The sequence below is a fragment of the Ursus maritimus genome, unplaced genomic scaffold (genome assembly GCF_017311325.1).
Source record: "Ursus maritimus isolate PB19 unplaced genomic scaffold, ASM1731132v1 scaffold_7, whole genome shotgun sequence".
NCBI lineage: Eukaryota > Metazoa > Chordata > Mammalia > Carnivora > Ursidae > Ursus > Ursus maritimus.
The window spans coordinates 19,881,205-19,898,849 of record NW_024426885.1 but is presented as its reverse complement, the minus strand read 5'-3'; positions in this window follow the sequence as shown (position 1 = coordinate 19,898,849).

Below are 17,645 nucleotides of genomic sequence, written 5' to 3'. Positions count from 1 at the left end.
AATTAAATACAATTATCCACTTGTACCACCAAGCGCAGTGCCTGGAAATGAGAAAAGGGGTGGGAGAGGAAGGAGAAGAGACGGTCAGAGCGTGACCAGGTCCAGACTCATGATGAGACTCTGTGAGGCCAAGAGTGTGATTAATTCAACCACATGCACCTGAGGTTCAAGGACAGCAAGAAGGTGAAGGAGCTTTAGCCTATGGACTGTGATGATGTGTTTTCCCGTCCAGCATCTTTTGGTCTATTTCCTCATATCCCCCTGTGTCTGATGAGGTGGGTTTGCTGGATAGCCCAGTTCCAGATAAAAGGAGTAGCAAACAAAAAGAAGCTGAGGCACTTACACCTGTGCACGGAAATAAACCCACAAACTAAAGGGACTTCTGAGGCTCTTGAGGTCAACGCTCTGAGGTTGGAGAGGTTAAGTGGCCTGCTGAAAGTAATGCAGCTAAGGAGACACCAGGACTAGAATCTGAAGGTGTCGAAAGCTACCTCCCAAGTACGTCGGACTGCAAGAGGACTGGAGATGATAATAGTACCGCTACCTTATTTTCTATGTTATGTCCAATGAAAAATGAAAGAGAAGATTCTAGGCAGGCACCTTTTGAAGTTCAATTCACAATAGGCCTTACACTTTAAATGGGTCACTCTGTATCACCATGGTGATTCTTCCAAGTTCTCCTGGAATCGTCAGCTGTTTCCTAATGAGGGCACTCCCCAGAACTTGCAACTCCACCAAACAGATAACCATTTCCCAGTAGAAAATACTTAGCTCCTTATCATGCAGCTTGGTCAGCAATTACTTTTCCTTCTCCACTTCCTAGGGAAACGATCTAGCATGCACCTACATTTGCTTTAGATGGCATAGAGTTCTTTCAAAAATCTCTTGATTCTACTGATGGCAACTCTGCTTTCCTGGGCTTTGTGTGATTTATATGCTGGAAACAGCTACCTTCTTGCCTTCTATCTTCCTAACTGAGCACTAAGTATATCACAGCTAAAAAGCTTCCTAACGGTATGGCCCCTCCTCAAAAATATTTAAAAAAGAATTACATATGGTTCAGCAATCCCAATTCTGGGTATCCATCCAAAAGAATTGAAATCAAGGTCTCAAAGAGATATTTGTATACCCATGTTCATGGTAGCATTACTTACAGTAACCAAAAGCTGGAAGCAACCCAAGTGTCTATCAGCAGATGAATGAATAAACAAAATGTGATACATATAATAAAATATTATTCAGCCTTTAGAAGGAAGAAAATTCTGACAGATGCTACAACATGGATGAATCTTGACGACATTATGCTAAGTAAAATAAACCAGGCATAAACAGACAAATACAGTATGATTCCACTTATATGAGGTATCTAGAGTAGTCAAATCCATAGAGATGGAAAGTAGAATGGTGGTTGCCAAGGGATGGGAGGAGGAAACAATGGGGAGCTGTTTAATGAGTACAGAGTTTCAGTTTTGCAAAATGAAAAAGCTCTGGAGATTGATTGTAAGTAATGTGAATATACTTAACACCATTGAACGGTGAACTTCTCAATGGTTGTGTTGGTAAATGTTATGTTATATGTATTTTATCACAGTTAAAAAGTTTTCAAATAAAAATAAAATGAGAGTGAGAAAGAGAGAGACGAGGAGTGTCTAAGTCCTATATACTTATTACAAGCAGATGTATAGTTATTTTAACCATCACTGGTCTCATTTTACTTCTCAGGCATAATTGTGAAGGTTCACTGCTTAGGATTCTCTCCCTCTCCCTCTGACCCTCCTTTCCTCCCCCACGCTCGCACACGTGCACGCTCTTGCTCTCCCTCAAATAAATAACTAAAATCTTTAAAAATTTGCTTTCACACAATTCATAAAGGAAAGAAAGTGAAAGAAAAGACACCTTCCCCTTCACCCTCGCCTGGGCAGACCTCATCACCTCTGCCTAGGTAGTCTCTCTTCAAGTTGGGTATGTAGTCCTCCAGAATTTTTGGTGCCTATACACGCATGCATATATGATTTATGCATTTGTTTTTAAAAAATAAGATATAATCAAATAACACATGCTGTCCTTCAACTTGCTTTTCTTCAATTAGCAATATATCCTAAACAGCTTTCCATATTAGTATATATAGGTATGCTTCGTTCTGTATGTTCCTTAAGCTATCTAACCAATTCTCTAATAAAGGATGTTTAGATTATGTCCAGTTTAGTGTGGTTTTAATTAGCACTGAAAAGAACATTCTTGTGTTTGTATCTTTGAGCACTTATTTGAGTGTATCTACAGGATTAATGATCCTGCACCCAGTTTTACAATGGGGCAGTGGGGTGTCCCCACACCACCAAGCAATTCTCAATACCAGCTGGGTGTCCTATAATTCAACTCAATTTTTTTTTTGAGAGAGAGAAAGAGTTGGGGGGGAGACAAAGAGCAGGGGGAAGGCAGAGGGAGAGGGAGAGAGACTCTTAAGCAGGCTCCATGCCTGAAGCTGAGCCCAACTCAGAGCTTGATCTCACAACCCTGAGATCATGACCTGAGCTGAAATGAAGAGCTGGGCACTTAACTGACTGAGCCACCCAAGCGTCTCTCCACTCAATTCTGACACTATTCTGACACATCCACCTGGAGATAGCATCAGATTCCACAAGTTAAGGGCTCAGTCCTGCAAGACGGCCCTCTACTTCAGACCACTGTAATTCCAGATGCTTCTGACCTGTACTTTTACACTACTGCTACAGATTACAAGTTCCAACAACTCTCTCCTTGGGTTTCATTAATTTGCTAGAGCAGCTCACAGAACTCAGAGACACATTTACTCACTAGATTACCAGTTTATTACAATAAGATATAACTCAGGGACAGCCAGATGGAAGAGAAGCAAAGGGCAAGGCATGAGGAAAGGACACAGAGCTTCCATGCGCTCTGATACTGCCCTCACCCCAAATCTCTATATTTTCATCAATCCAGAAGCTCTTGGAACCCCATCCTTTTGGGTTTTTATGGAGGCTTCATTACATCGGCACGATTGCTTAAATCATTGACAATTGGTGATTGAACTCCATCTTCAGAGGCCAGAGGGTGTGACTGAAGGTTACAACCCTGTAATCATATGATTGGTTCTGCTGCAACCAGCACCCATCCTTAGGTGTGGTCCAAAACCCATCTCATTAATATAACAAAGGACACCTTTATCTCTCCGATCATTTAAGAAATTCCCAGAGTTTTAGAAGCTACACGCCAGAAACAAGTTGAAGACCAAATATGTATTTCTTATAAGTCACCATATCTCAAGGATAAGTTCCTAGAAGTAAAATTACTCAGTCAAAGGGTGTATGCACTTTACATTTCCATAGATATTTTCCATGGACCTTACTATCGGACAAAGCTGGGGTTGAATCTGGGCTCTGTCACTTACTGGCTATGTTACTTCAAACAAGTTATTCATTCTCAACCTCAATTTCCTTGGCTATGAAATGGATATAATTTAAAGTCTATGTCAGAGTTGTTTGTGGATGAAACATACTCAGTTGATAATGGTTAGCAGTTAGCTCACATATACTCATCTCTTTCTCTCTCCTTTATTGTCTCCCTCCTAACTCTTCCTTGGATTTTTTTCAAAGCTCACATTTCATTTCATGTCAACAAATATTTATAGAGGTCTAATATATGCAAGGTTTGACAAATGCTGAGGGAACTCTAATTTTTTTTAAAGACACAATCCTTTTTGGAGCTTAAGGTATTATACAGGAGAAAAACATCTCTCAGGTCTTAGTATATGGCAAGCCCTTACTCAATATTGTTGGAATGAATGAGTAATGGAAGGAAGGAATGTTGTTGAATAACACCACCCAGTCTGGAAAAGAGCTCAGGAGAGGTGCTAGCATCCACAGAGTGGAACGTGGAATCAGGAGTGTTGGAATTGAGGCTTCTCAAAATTTTCTTCTGAATTCCACCTAATGGCAAGGGAGACATTGGGGCTGAAGGCCAAAGCATTTGGCTAGAAACTCATATGGAGCCTTGTATTTTATCTTGAAACTTCCCCTAAAATTTGTATTCTACTCCATTACATGTTGTTTGCTTCCATATAAACAGCATCCTTCTCCTTGACCCTAGGGTAAAGTGAACACTCCAGCAAGATGTACCGTATTTATCAGGTGACTCGAGTTCTTCCTGACATGCTGTCAAAGGTGTGCATACCTGAGTTTGAGAAGCCTGAGATTAATACGGATGCTGAATGAGCCCTCACTTCATGCTTCACCAACTGTCTCCCCGTCCGTCTGCCCTGCACACCCATCTCACACGGCCAGCAGCCCATCTCCCCCACTGTCTGCTAAAACTCTCTTCCTCCCTGTTGTCTCTTCGATCCTGATTTTGTTTTCCTAACTAATCTAAATGTTATGTTGAAACTCCACGACTCAAAAAATATTAAAGAAAAATGACTCAACTGCAAAACTCCTCCAGTAACCATTTGAGGTCATTCAAGTTTCGTGGGACACCCTTCATTTATCCCCATTGTGTTGGCTTTTGGTCTGTCTCATTCCCGTCATCTATGACAATAGACTCTTAGAGGGATGCAGCTTGTTTCATTTAAATCTTGACAAGCACCCAAACTAATGCCGTGGTCAATTAATGTTGCTCTGGTGCTGAGCACTCAGTTATGTGCTCTCCTCTGTGCTTGAAGGACACTGTAAATGGAACATATGTTTTGAATTGCTTCTCCAGAGCTCAGGGTGACTCTCATCTTTCTGCCTCTTCTCCACTCCCACTGCCCGGGCTTTGGGTCAGGCCCTCATCATTTCGCACTTAGATTATTGCTCTAGTTCCCTGTGTGAAATTTCTTATCTTCCACTTTACCATCCTCAAAGCTGCTGGAGTCATTTTTCTAACAGAGGTCAGCCCACACCATTCCCCTGCTTAAAACTTAGGTGGCAATGATCTACAACTACGTGCAATGACATTATGTTTCACTTACCAACATGAGTGAAAGCACCAGACACAAAGCAGTACACACCTGAAATAAAGCCGAGACCCTGCACACCCAACCTGTGGTGTGTTACACATCACGGTAGTGGCCAACAGGTACGTGAAAAGGTGTTCAACATCACATCAGTGAGGAAATGCAAATCAAAACCACAATGGCATGTCACCTCACCCCTGTTAGGATGGTTATTACTAGAAAAAATAAAATAAAATAAAAAGGGTTGGTGAGAACGTAGAAAAAAGGGAACCCTGATACACTGTAGATGGGCATGTCAATTGGTGTCACTGCTACGGGCAGCAGGGAGGCAGTTCCTCAAAAAATTAAAAATAGAATTACTGTATGATCCAGCAATCCTGCCTCTAGGACTTACCCAAAGGAATTGAAATCAGGATCTCGAAGAGTACCTGCATGCCCATATTAACCGTAGCATTATTCTCAATTGCCAAGCTATGGAAACAACCTAAGTGCCTATTGACAGATGAATGAATAAAGAAAATGTAGTATACATTACAATGGAATATTATTCAGCCTTAAAAAAAGAAGAAAATGCTGCTATTTGCAACAACATGGATGGACCTGGAGAGCGTTATGCTAAACAAAATAAGCCAGACACAGAAAGACAAATGCTGTATAATCTCACTTACATTTGGAAACTGAAAGAGGCAAACTCAGAGGCAGAGAGTAGAATGTGGTTGCCTGGAGAAAGGTGGGGTGGGGAGATGATAGTCAAAAAGTACAAAGTTTCAGTTCTGAAAGATAAATTAGGTTCTGGAGATCCACCACATAGTGTAATTCCTACAGCTAGCAATACTGTATCGAAAACTTAAAACTTACTGACGGTATATCTTATGTTAAATTTTCTTAGCACCCAAAGAAAGATAATTATAATAAAGGGTGGGGGGGGGTAACTCGGGGAAGTGTTGGATATGTTTATGGCCTTGATGGAGATGATGGGTACGTGGTACAGACATATCCCCAAACTCACCGAGTTGTATACATTAAATATAGACAGCTTTTTACCTGTCAATCAGACCTCAATAAAGTGGTTAAAAGAAAAAAAGAAGTCAGGATAGCAGTTATACTTGGCAGGGGTGGGGAGCGGGAGTGATTGGTAGGGATGGTTAAAGGGGCTTCTGGGATGGCGTTAATGTCCCATTTCTTGATCTGGGTGCTAATAAAACAGATGTGTTCAGTTTGTGAAAACCTATCAAGCTGTACACTTCTGTTCTGCGGACTCTTCTGTATGTCTACTCCTTCAGTAAGAAGTAAAAACAAACAGTATTGGTTGCTTCCCTTTAGCACAACTCACAGGGTTCCACCTGTCTCCCATTTGTCCCCCTTCCCTGCCACCTCCAATCATCTTGCCCAGCATTCTGCCACACCAGATGACTCCATGTTCTCCAAACACAGCATGCTTCCTATTGCTCCCTGATGCTGCTCCTTTGACAGGAAGTCCTTCAGTTGAAGGTTGGCTTACCCTTTGTTTCTTGGTTCAAATATCCCCTCCTCCATGAGATCTCTTCCTGACCAACCTCAGCAAAATTAATGGTTCCTTTCTCTGTGCTTACACAGTACTTCGTCATTCCTTTCCTGCAGCTGCAGTGACTCTACTTTCAATATTTAAAAAAAAGGATTCTTGTTCTGAGGAGTATGAATTATACTTACGGGGTCACTAGGGTAGACTGCTGGGCTCAGGAATGGTCTGGAACATCCAGGCTGTGTATAACACATTGTATTACAGTAATTTCTCTGGATCTGTGTCTCCATCTAGACTAAAGGTTCTTAATCTTTTTTGTGCCATACACCCCTTTGGCAGACTGGTAAAGCTTATGGGCCCTTTTTAAAAGTAAACTTTTATTGAAGTACAATAACTTGAAGTCCACAAATTATAGATGGATAGCTCCATGGATTTGTATAAAGTGAACACATTCATATTGCTAATATCTGGATCAATAGATAACCCAAAAGCCCCACCCCCCCACACCCCTCCCAGCCACCACCCCACAAAATGGTAAACACTACCTTGATTTCTAACTTCAGAGATGAGCTAACCTGTTTTGAAACTTTATCTAAATTGAATCATACAGCATGTTCCCTTTTGGGTCTGATTTCTTCTCTTCAATCTTAGTCTGTGTGATTCCTCCACGTTGCTGAATGTAGCAATTGTGTATTCATTCTCATTGCCGGGTGGTATTTCATCGCATGAATATACCACGGCTGATTTATCCGTTCTTCTAGTGATGAACGTGTAGTTTGTTTGCGGTTTTATGTTGTGATGAATAGTGCAGTTATGAACATCCTCATATATGAAAAACGTATATTACGTACTCTGGAACGCTGTTTTTAAATGCATAAAGCAAGATACATAGGAGTATAAAATAATTAAACTAATATATAGCTTTCAAAATATAAAACAAAATTTGTGATATAGTTGTATTTGTGCCTTTTATTAACACAATTCCCAGATTTGGCAGTGGGTCTAGTAACTATGATAATTTTGAAATAATGATGCGCATGGATGAAATTTAAAATTTCTGCAAAACTACAACATTCTATGAAAATGTCCATGATTTCTATTGGTGACAAAGTCACAGACAGTGTGACTACCTCTGTGATTCTTTGCATAAGCTCATAACTGAAGGAATGTTAAATTTCAGTTAGAGGTTAATAAAAAATAGGGATGTGATTTTTTTTTTCCTCATCCAACTTCAGGAAGTCCCTGAATTGACCTCTGACCTAGACTTAACCCCCTGAAAAGCAAGGATCATATCCAGACTATATTAAAAATTCAGAACCTGACACAAAACTTGGCACACAGTAAGTGCACAATAATGGGTTTTTTGAATGACAAATTCAGAAATGACAATAGCAAACTTGGGTTGAGCGTATAATATGTGCCAAGTCCTGGGCTAGGTTCTTTAAATGTTCTTCTAAAAATCCCTACAACAATCTTTTGACTACAGGCCCCATTTTGCAGATGAGGAATAGAGGCTTGGCAGGGTTATATAAATTGCCAAAATTTTACAACCACTAAATGTTAGGCCAGGAATTCAAACTCAAGTATTTCTTTTTCTTTTCTTTTTTTTTTTAAGATTTTATTTATTTATTTATTTATTTATTTATTTGACAGAGAGAGAGACACAGCGAGAGAGGGAACACAAGCAGGGGGAGTGGGAGAGGAAGAAGCAAGCTTCCCAGTGGAGCAGGGAGCCCGATGCGGGGCTCCCTCCCAGAACCCTGGGATCATGCTCTGAGCCGAAAGCAGACACTTAACAACTGAGCCACCCAGGCGCCCCTCAAACTCAAGTATTTCTAATTCCAAACCCCCCAGCTGATTGCTAACTTTTATGTCTTACTGCAGACAAATGAATGAAGAGACAAATGAGTAACTAAACAAGAATTAAACAGGATGGTTTTTCAATGCTGAGATTCCTTTTATCCAAAGGAAAGAGATTAACTTTAACCATTTCCCTGGAAAAGGTATTCTCTGAGGGAGGGCTCCTGAAATTAAGGGCAGGTAGCGAAGTGCTTAAAGAGATGTTTCTGAATTCAGCTATTCTCATTTCATTGTTTTTTAAAATTATACAAGTAATATTTATACACGTAAAAGCATTCATATATATAAGCATTTAAAGTAAAAACATCCCTCACCCTCTTAATCCTACTCCTCAGAAGTAACTATTAACAGCTGCCTACATAGATTTCCAAAATTTCTTCTGAAACCTAGATCATGCATTTATATCTACATGTGTGCACAGATACACACACACTTATCTACACACATATATGTGAGTGTGGCATTCATTACTCTTTACCTGTTGTTCTACAACCTACTTTTTTCCGGAATAATGTATCATGGACATCATGTCCGTTTAGTATATCCAAGATCAGCATCATGTTTTATTAATGCTGCATCGTATTCCATTTTATGGGTCTGTTATAATTGTTTCTACTATTCTGTTGAAAGATTTATATTATTGTTTCTTTCGTCTGTAATTGGAAAACACATAGCAGTGTGTAACTATCTTGTTTCAACGCTCATACAGGGATTTCTGTAGAGTAGCTTCTTTTAAGTGGATTTGCTTGGTTAAAGAGTCACATATTTTTATTTTTTCTAGTTATGGCCAAATTCAAGAGGAGACACTTTGAAACTTTCATTCCTAAGGAGACTTTCTATAAGGTTTTAACTGACTGTGAGATCTGCAGCACTGTACTCTCTCACTCTTAGACTCACAGAGTTCCTTTCACTCCAGTGAAGTTAACACTCTCTCCTCCCAGTGCGCATTCTAGCTCCTGCCCAAACTTTCCTTTATTTTAGAAGCGAATGACATTTTTTTGCAGGAAAATTCAGAAGGCCCTCGTGCTTCAGAGTAAGGATTAAACTCCACCTCTACTGCAAATTTTTTTCCTAATTGGTCAATATACATTCAGGTACAAGTTCATAAAGTCCATGTTCAAGGTTCCCTCTCCTTTTCTAGTTGTATAAGCGAAAGAATATGTGAATTTACTGGGAAGGGAAATGCAGGGAAATACATCGGAAGTGATTATTTATTTAGGACTGGAAGCAGGGGAAAAGTTAAGAAGATTTCAGAACAAACCATTGGAAGAAGGACCTGAAATCATGCCATAAACACCTCAAGCCTCAATAAATATTGATTTTATTATATTCTAAGAAAAAGAATCCTCCCAGTCTTTTTATTAAGTACTCTTTTTTTTTAAAGATTTTTTAATTTATTTATTTGACAGAGAGAGAGACAGCCAGCGAGAGAGGGAACACAGGCAAGGGGAGTGGGAGAGGAAGAAGCAGGCTCCCAGGGGAGCAAGGAACCCGACGCGGGGCTTGATCCCAGGACCCTGGGATCACGCCCTGAGCTGAAGGCAGACTGAGCCACCCAGGCACCCCTTTATTAAGTACTCTTGATATGAAGGCATTTTATATAAATTATTCCTAATTCCATCAACAAACTCACAGAGGAGGTTGCCATTTTTCCATCAGACGAATAAGGAAACTGAGCTTCACAGAACAGATAGAATTTGGTTAAGATTCTATAGCTAGTTAAGCACTTGACAGGGGGGGCCAGACTCATGTTCACCTGATTCTCTTTCCACTGTCCTGTATCATTCTGTTGCCATCAAAGTCACCAACTCAGAACTTCAGAGGAAAGAACCAAGACCAAATGAGTCAAAGTCCTGAGACGCAGAATTTAGCTCAGCGTGAGAGGGATAAGGAGATAATGAGTGCCCTTTCCTGAGAGTGTTGGGCAATTGGTTTTCTGTCAGGAATATTACAGACAAACTTCCTGCAATGGATCAGAGGCTGCTAGATCAAGTAACCTCCAAGTCCCCTTCCAAGTCTACAAATATATAATTTGACTCTCACAGCCATTTTACAGATTGGGAAACAGAAGTTCAGAATCATTAAGTAACTTGCTCAAGTTCATAGCTAACTAACGCAGAACTCAGGAGTCATGGTGACTCTTCTGCGGACCTTTCTACAGAACACACCTACATCCGAGATTGCAGACTTTCTAGTGTTTTGAATCCCTTTAGTAATTGTTTGTGACTTTGGCTAACCAAGGTTCCACCTTGATTTCCTAGAACGACAGATGATTGGGGCAGGGAGAGGGATGCCTCTATTTTCTCCTGCCGTCTCTTCTTCGCTCCTAACCCGCCCCCCAACCTTCTCTTCTAAGAATAAAGGCACAAAGGGCAGAAGCTCTTGGTGTACCCCACATTCTTTTTTTTTTTTTTTAACACCTTGGACTTCTAATGCAGCAAAAAAGTATTAATGCTGTATATAAAGAAAGTAAGGGCATGAAGAAAGGGGCCTGGCACACTCTTAGAAATCGGAAAAGCCAAGTTCATCCACAGGTACATCCTGTAGGAACTCAGGCAATCTTTTAAAGAGCAGGCAAGGTTGGATCAATTCTATGTCCCATTCCATGGAAAAGGAAAGGAAAATAAAAAACTAAGAAAAGTCTTCAAGAAACTACCACCTTCTAGGCTGAACATGCTGTGCCATGGCCAGAGTGAAGGGAGACTAACTCCGAAAATCCACACTGGTGTTGAAGAGCCTCTGAATGTTTGAGAAGCGTGTTCCATGTATGCGCCACTGTCGCTGCTGCCGTGTTGCTCCCATGTGGGGCCAGGTCCTACACTGGTCTCTTAATTACCTCCCTGGCGAAGAAGTAAGAACCACCTCTCAGAGAAAGGACTCACTTTTCTGAGAGAGATTGCCACTCATTCCCTCCTCTCAAATCCACTGTAAGAAAGTATAAACCCTTCAGGGGAGTTTGAGAAGCGAAGGCCTTGCACATGCATTTGAAGACAAAACGAGATCCTTCCATTCTTACTGCTTTACTTAATGTAAAATCCAGGTGAAGACATTTCTGTCAAGGTGGCTGGAAAGGCTCACCATTTAGTTAACAATTAACATCCAAGCAATTAGGCTGCTGGAAAGCCTATTTGTTTCGATTACCTAGTTCAAATTTAACTTTAAACGTTCAAAGTGAGGGTTAAAAGGAACTCGAGGGCAGGTAGAAGGAAAGGCCAGGTGCTGTTTGACTCATTGGCCAACCAACGTTGGAAGGGGGTGAGACAAGTCCTGAAGGGTGGTTGAGAGTTCAGATTCTGGAGCCATTTTATTCTCCACGCTCAAAACCCAAACCCGCCATTTGCCAATTCTTTGATCTTGGGCAAAAGACTTAATTTCTCACTGCTTCGTTTCCCTTGTTTCTAAACAGGGATAATAGGATAATACCTCATGGGGTTGTTGCAAAGATTAAATGAGATATCTACATTATAAAGCACATGGAATAGTACTTGGAAAATAATAAGTGCTCAGCAAATCTCAATAATACTATTTTGTGTTTTAATGATAAGAATGGTGATCCCCCACCCCCCACCCCCCACCACAAATTTGAAAGGAAAACAATTGGTCATGCAGACTCTATTAGATTTATACCCAGATTTTGTTGTTATTTCTGGTTTTTACAAGTAGCAACCACTATTAAAAATAAAAAATTAACTAGATTGGTTTTTACATTTGAGCTCCATTTACACTGCACATAATCTTCAAGTGATGAGATTTCATTTTTATTAGTGCTGTTAAACTATTACATGCTCCTTATCTCACCCTGGGTGTGGCTCCCACTCAGAGCCCCAGAGCTTGGTTTGGCATCCTCTCTGTTGTGGCTTGATTTCAGTAATCACTACCAATAAGGTTGAGAGAAACTTGCGTTGTTCAAAGACTGTTGCTTGTAAGACATGAGTTAAGTCATTAATTTCTTAGAGTCTTAAAGAGTTATAGGTCTCTTTTTTCAAATGGGGGGAGGGGAGAGGTCAACCAATGACGAGGATTTAACCCAAATGATTAAAAGGACAGGATGTTCTTTTTCCCCTAGGGGCCACTGAAGGAAATGAGAACTAAATTTAATATTATGAGTTCTCATGTTCATAAATTGATGTCTTAGGCTTATGTGGCCTAGTAATTATGCCCTGCTTTGGAAAGGCTTACTCTGAAAGTTTAGTCTGAAGATAGAAATTCGGGGGTGGGGAAGACTAAGCAGAAACTATGAAATAAAAAGGTTTGAGAGTTTCCAGCAAGGTATTTGTCTCATGATTAAACTCAGGGCAAATTCTGAGGCGAGACTGAGGTGTCACGTCCCAGCCACCCTTCTCCTTCCTCCCTCAGTGGTAGAACTGATGTCAAGGCATGGAGCCCTTTTACCTGCCTCTGCCTGCTGAAGGGTGTTATTCAGGCTATCAGACATTTACACTTTAGTGAAAACTTAGGTCAAAGTGTTACTGCTCCCCAGGAGGATTTGTGTTCAAAGCCTTAATTATAGGTTGCAGGGTTGTTAATTGCTGTGTCATAGATTATATTGCGAGCAGCTGAAACCACTGTAAGCAAACACAGAACTATATTGGAAGAATAAGGTTCACAGCTTGTAGAACTGAAGGAGAAGCTGAACAATCAGGTTTTGGAAAGGATAGGAGCCAAGTCACTTCTGTGAGATCTTTGCAGCAGTATCTAATCACATTCTCTTCAGGGACCTCCCTCAGATGAACTCTGATCCTTTTTTTTCCTTAGATAGAGAGTGAGACTGAGAGAGAAAAGGGGGAGGAGGAGGAGGAGAGGGAGAGAGAGAATCTTTTTTTTTGGAAGATCTTATTTATTTATTTGTCAGAAAGAGCACAAGCAGGAGGAGTAGCAGGCAGAGGGAGAAACAGGCTCTCCACTGAGCAAGGAGCTCAATGTGGGACTCAATCCTAAGATCCTGGGATCATGACCTGAGCTGAAGGCAGACGCTTAACCAACTGAGCCACCCAGGCATCCCAGGGAGAAAGAATCTTAAGCAGGCCTCACACTCAGTGCAGAGCCCAACACAGGGCTCGATCTCACGACCCTGAGATCTTGACCTGAGCTGAAATCAAGAGCTGGACACTTAACTGACTGAGCCACCAGGCACCTTGAACTCTGATCTTAAGTCTCTGTGTCACTCTATTCAATATTCAAATGTTAGGGAGAGAACATCTGGTTGCTCCAGCTTGGAGCCCACACCTTGCCCAGAGTGAGGGCAGGGCCCAAGACTATAGCAACGGGGTGAAAAAAGGTTCCTCAAAGGAATACTGAAGGACTCTTACTGAAAATGAAAATAGACACTGTGCAAACAGGAACATGCATTTACTATAATCACCAGGTAAAGGAGTTTCACTCACCTGTAAATAGGTGTGGGGCACAGACATGTGGGAGGTATGATCCGAGGAGGATTGGCTCAGCACTTAAGGAGCTGTCCTTCTTCACATGAAGGACCCTCCTAAGAAACCTCTTCCTGGTCTCCAGTGATAGCATACAAGTCAAATGAGATGGAAGGGACCTCAGGAATCTTTCAATGGTTTTCTCTCAAAAGCTTTTAAATCAACACCCTATGATTTGACTGTATTTAAGAATACCATTAACTTCTATGAAGCCATACTTTGTAGTCTTTTGGGATGGTGCTGAAATGTGGTTTCTAAGGTAAATATATGAATGAACACTAGTATATCGAAATCAGTAGTTTCAACTGTAGACCACTGGCCATCTACAGTGCTGGCTAAATATGCAGTTTGCTGACTACAACCTATTAAAGTAGAGTCATGGTGGGGAGGTGTTAGGATGGAGGCTGATTCTGAACTTTTAATAAGTTTGCGCAGGTGGCTTTGACGTACACTTAAGAACCGCTGAACCAGATTCAACAAATGCCACTATTTATTGAGCATATACTCTGTGCCAAACAGCATTCTAGAATCTAGGCATACAACGAGGAACACGATTAACAAGGTTCTTGCTCTTTTGAAGGTTCTTTTGGGGAGGAAATTAAGAATGAACAAATACCCCCCCCAAATTAACTAACAAGATAGAGTAGAATAAGGATTCTAAAGGAAAGAAAGAGGGTAATCTCAAGCTTAACACGACCAAACAGAAGTGTTCATTTTTACCTATCACGCTATTTCTTCTCAAGTCTCTTCTGTCTCAGATAATGGTGCCCTCATCCACCCAGATGCTCAGACCAAAGGCCTGGAGATCATTCTGGATTGATGCCTCTCTTTCCCTACTTCCCCTTACCTCCCACGTGCATTCTATCGGCAAGTCACGTCAGCTCTGCCTCCAGATCTCCGAGTCCACTCGCTTCTCATCTCCACAGCCACTGCAACAACAAGACCCCATTTCCTCTTGTGTGGATGACTTTAATGGCTTCCTAACTGGCATCGCTGTCTGATCACATCTTTCCAGAGTCTTTCCTCCACACAGCAGCCACAGTGAAATTTCAAAAATGTATCCCTCTTTTATTTAAAACTACCCAAAAGTCAACTCTGACCCTCATCTACCAGACCTGCACAATCTGGTCCCCATCCAGCTCTCTGGTCAAATCTGGGGCCCCTCTGTCCCTTGTTCACAGTGCCCAACCACCATGCCCTTATCTCAGCCCCTCAGACACACCAAGCTTGTGCCACCCTCATGACCTTTGAACCTGCTTTTCTCTCCAGCTGACAACTTCAGATCATTCTGGTCTTGGCCCAAATGTAACCTCCTCAAAGAGGCCTTCTTCAGCATTCTACCAGCCCCCCACTTCCACCTTAGTCATTTTCTTTTTCTTCCTTTCTTTCTCTCTCTCTCTTTCTTTCTTTCTTCTTTCTTTCTTTCTTTCTATTTTTTTTCTTTCTTTTTCTTTCTTTCTTTCTTTTTTTTTTTTTTTTTGGAAAGAGAGAGCATGTGTGCATGGGGGGAAGCAGAGAGAGAGGGAGAGAATCTTAAGCAGATTCCACACCCAGTGTGAAGCCCTACTCAGGGCTCGATCTCACGACCCTGAGATCATGACTTGAGTTGAAATCAGGAGTCCAATGCTTAACTGACTGAGTCACCCAGGTGGCCCATTTTCAATAGTCTGTTTTATTTTCTTCTTAGCCCTTAGCATCTGAAAATACCCTTATTTATCAGTTAGCATCTGTGTTTTGTCAGTACAATAAAAGTTCATGAGTGCAAGGAAATCTGTCTGTTTTATTCCCTGTGCTATCCCTAGCACCCAAAAGAGTGGTTACCACATACTAGGAGTTCAGTAAATACTGTGGTCTCGATGAATGAAAATAAGTGAGTGAATTAATGGAAAGTAACTCAAGGTGGGGCTACTTAAATAGGCTGTCAGTAAACAAAGGCTGAGTTTTCAGGATTATGGGTTTGGGAAGGACAAAATTCTAACTTTGCCTTACACAAACTCTTCATTCCAGACAAACAGGTTTCCTTGCTGTTGTACCAACACACCTCATACTTTCCTGTCTCTATTTAGTGGAGAGACCTAGGTCATGCATTCACCATGAGCATGGCCTTGAGCAAAGTGTAGGGGGGTCTGACCCAGAAAACTCACATACACGCATCTGCTCCTGCCACCTCCATCATCAAAGGCTCTGCTCTTCCACCTTTCCCTGTCACAGTCCTGCTCTTCTTCCTACTCTGAGATCCTCCCTGCTTTCTCCAGCAGGAACTGGCCTCTCTCTTCCCTGACTTCTTTTGGACTCTTTGTATATACTACTTACCCTGAATCTGGTATACTTAACCAAATGGGTGCCTTGGTCAAGTTATTCAAGCTCTCTGAGCCTTAGTTCCTTCATTTGAAAAATAGGATTAATAATCCTGATTGAGCAAGATGGATAAAATGATTAAATATAACATATATAAAATGCCAGCACAGTGCTTGGCATGTAATCACTCTCTAAATGATAGTGATAACTATGATTATTTCTTCCTATTGATAATAAAACTATAGTAATTATGTCTTAATAATTATTAAAATGAAAAGTAATGTTATCGACGATACACAGATGTTTATTGATTATTCACCATTTGCTAGGAGCTTCACATTTATTATCTCCTATGTGATGATTTTGCAATCTAGTTGCTTCATACATTTGTATTTTATTTCCCAATTTGATGTTTTGGGCATAGGCTATGTCTTAAGGTTTGGGTTTTGTTGTTGTTTTTTTTTTTTAATCCTCCCAGTGCCAGACTAGTGCACGGTTCATAGCAAGTGCTCAAGAACTATTTGTTGCAAATGATATGATGATCTGTAGCTCTGAAATTTAGTGACTTGCATTATGTCAGAATATAAGCTGATCTGAAAAATCAGACTGATTTGGCTTGCAGTTTAAAACTTGAGTTTATATATATCAGCTGCTATAATAGCGTGCTGGTGAAAACTACCTTCCATTCATTCAATAAATACTTTGAACACCTACTATGTACCATACTCTGTTACAGGCAAAGGCTTCTAAAATAGGGAAATGATGACATTTGTTTGTCTGTATTTCTGGCATGTTTATAAAGCCCATTTTTGCAGTTGCTTTTTCCTTCCAAGAAACTGGCTCATAAGCTTTATCTAAGCACTTAGAGAATATACAAAACATACAGTTTAATGAATAGTTGGACCCTGGAGTCAGAAAGCCTCAGTTTGAATTGCAGTTCTACTGATGCTTTGCTCTGAGATCCTGGGCAAGTTCCTTATCCTCTTTAAGCCTCAGTTCCTTCATCTGTAAAATGAAAATAATAGTATCTAATCTTAGGGATTATTGTAGGCATGAGATGAAATAATGCCTATGAAGCATTTGGTACTGACATAAGAACACGACATATTAGCTATCATTAAACAACTAGTTCATATTTCTCTACCAAGCATACTAAGGATACTGGACAAGAAGAACACACCTTTAAACTCATTTTTGAACAAGGAAAGAGGAAATGAACATATACATAAGTTCCATTATATGTCCAGTATTAGAGTAGAAGCTCTCCATATGTTATTTAATCCTCACAATAGCATGGTGAAACTTATTATCTTACAGATGAGGATGCTAGGACTCAGAAAGGTTAGTATTTTAACCAAGTTATGCCACAGAAAATGGTGGAGCCAGGGTTAGCCCTCCTCTGAATGCCTCTCACATAATGAAAAAGGACCCATCTGCATTTCATTCATTGTGACCCAGATTCTACATACATTGCATTGTTCCTATAGGATAGCAGCGCCCAAATTTTGGTACATTAGAGTCACTTGGGCTGCTTTAAAAAACCCTCAATCCAAGGCTCACCCTAAACGATTCTACTTCAAGGATAGGACCCAAGAATCAGTGTTTTAGGAAA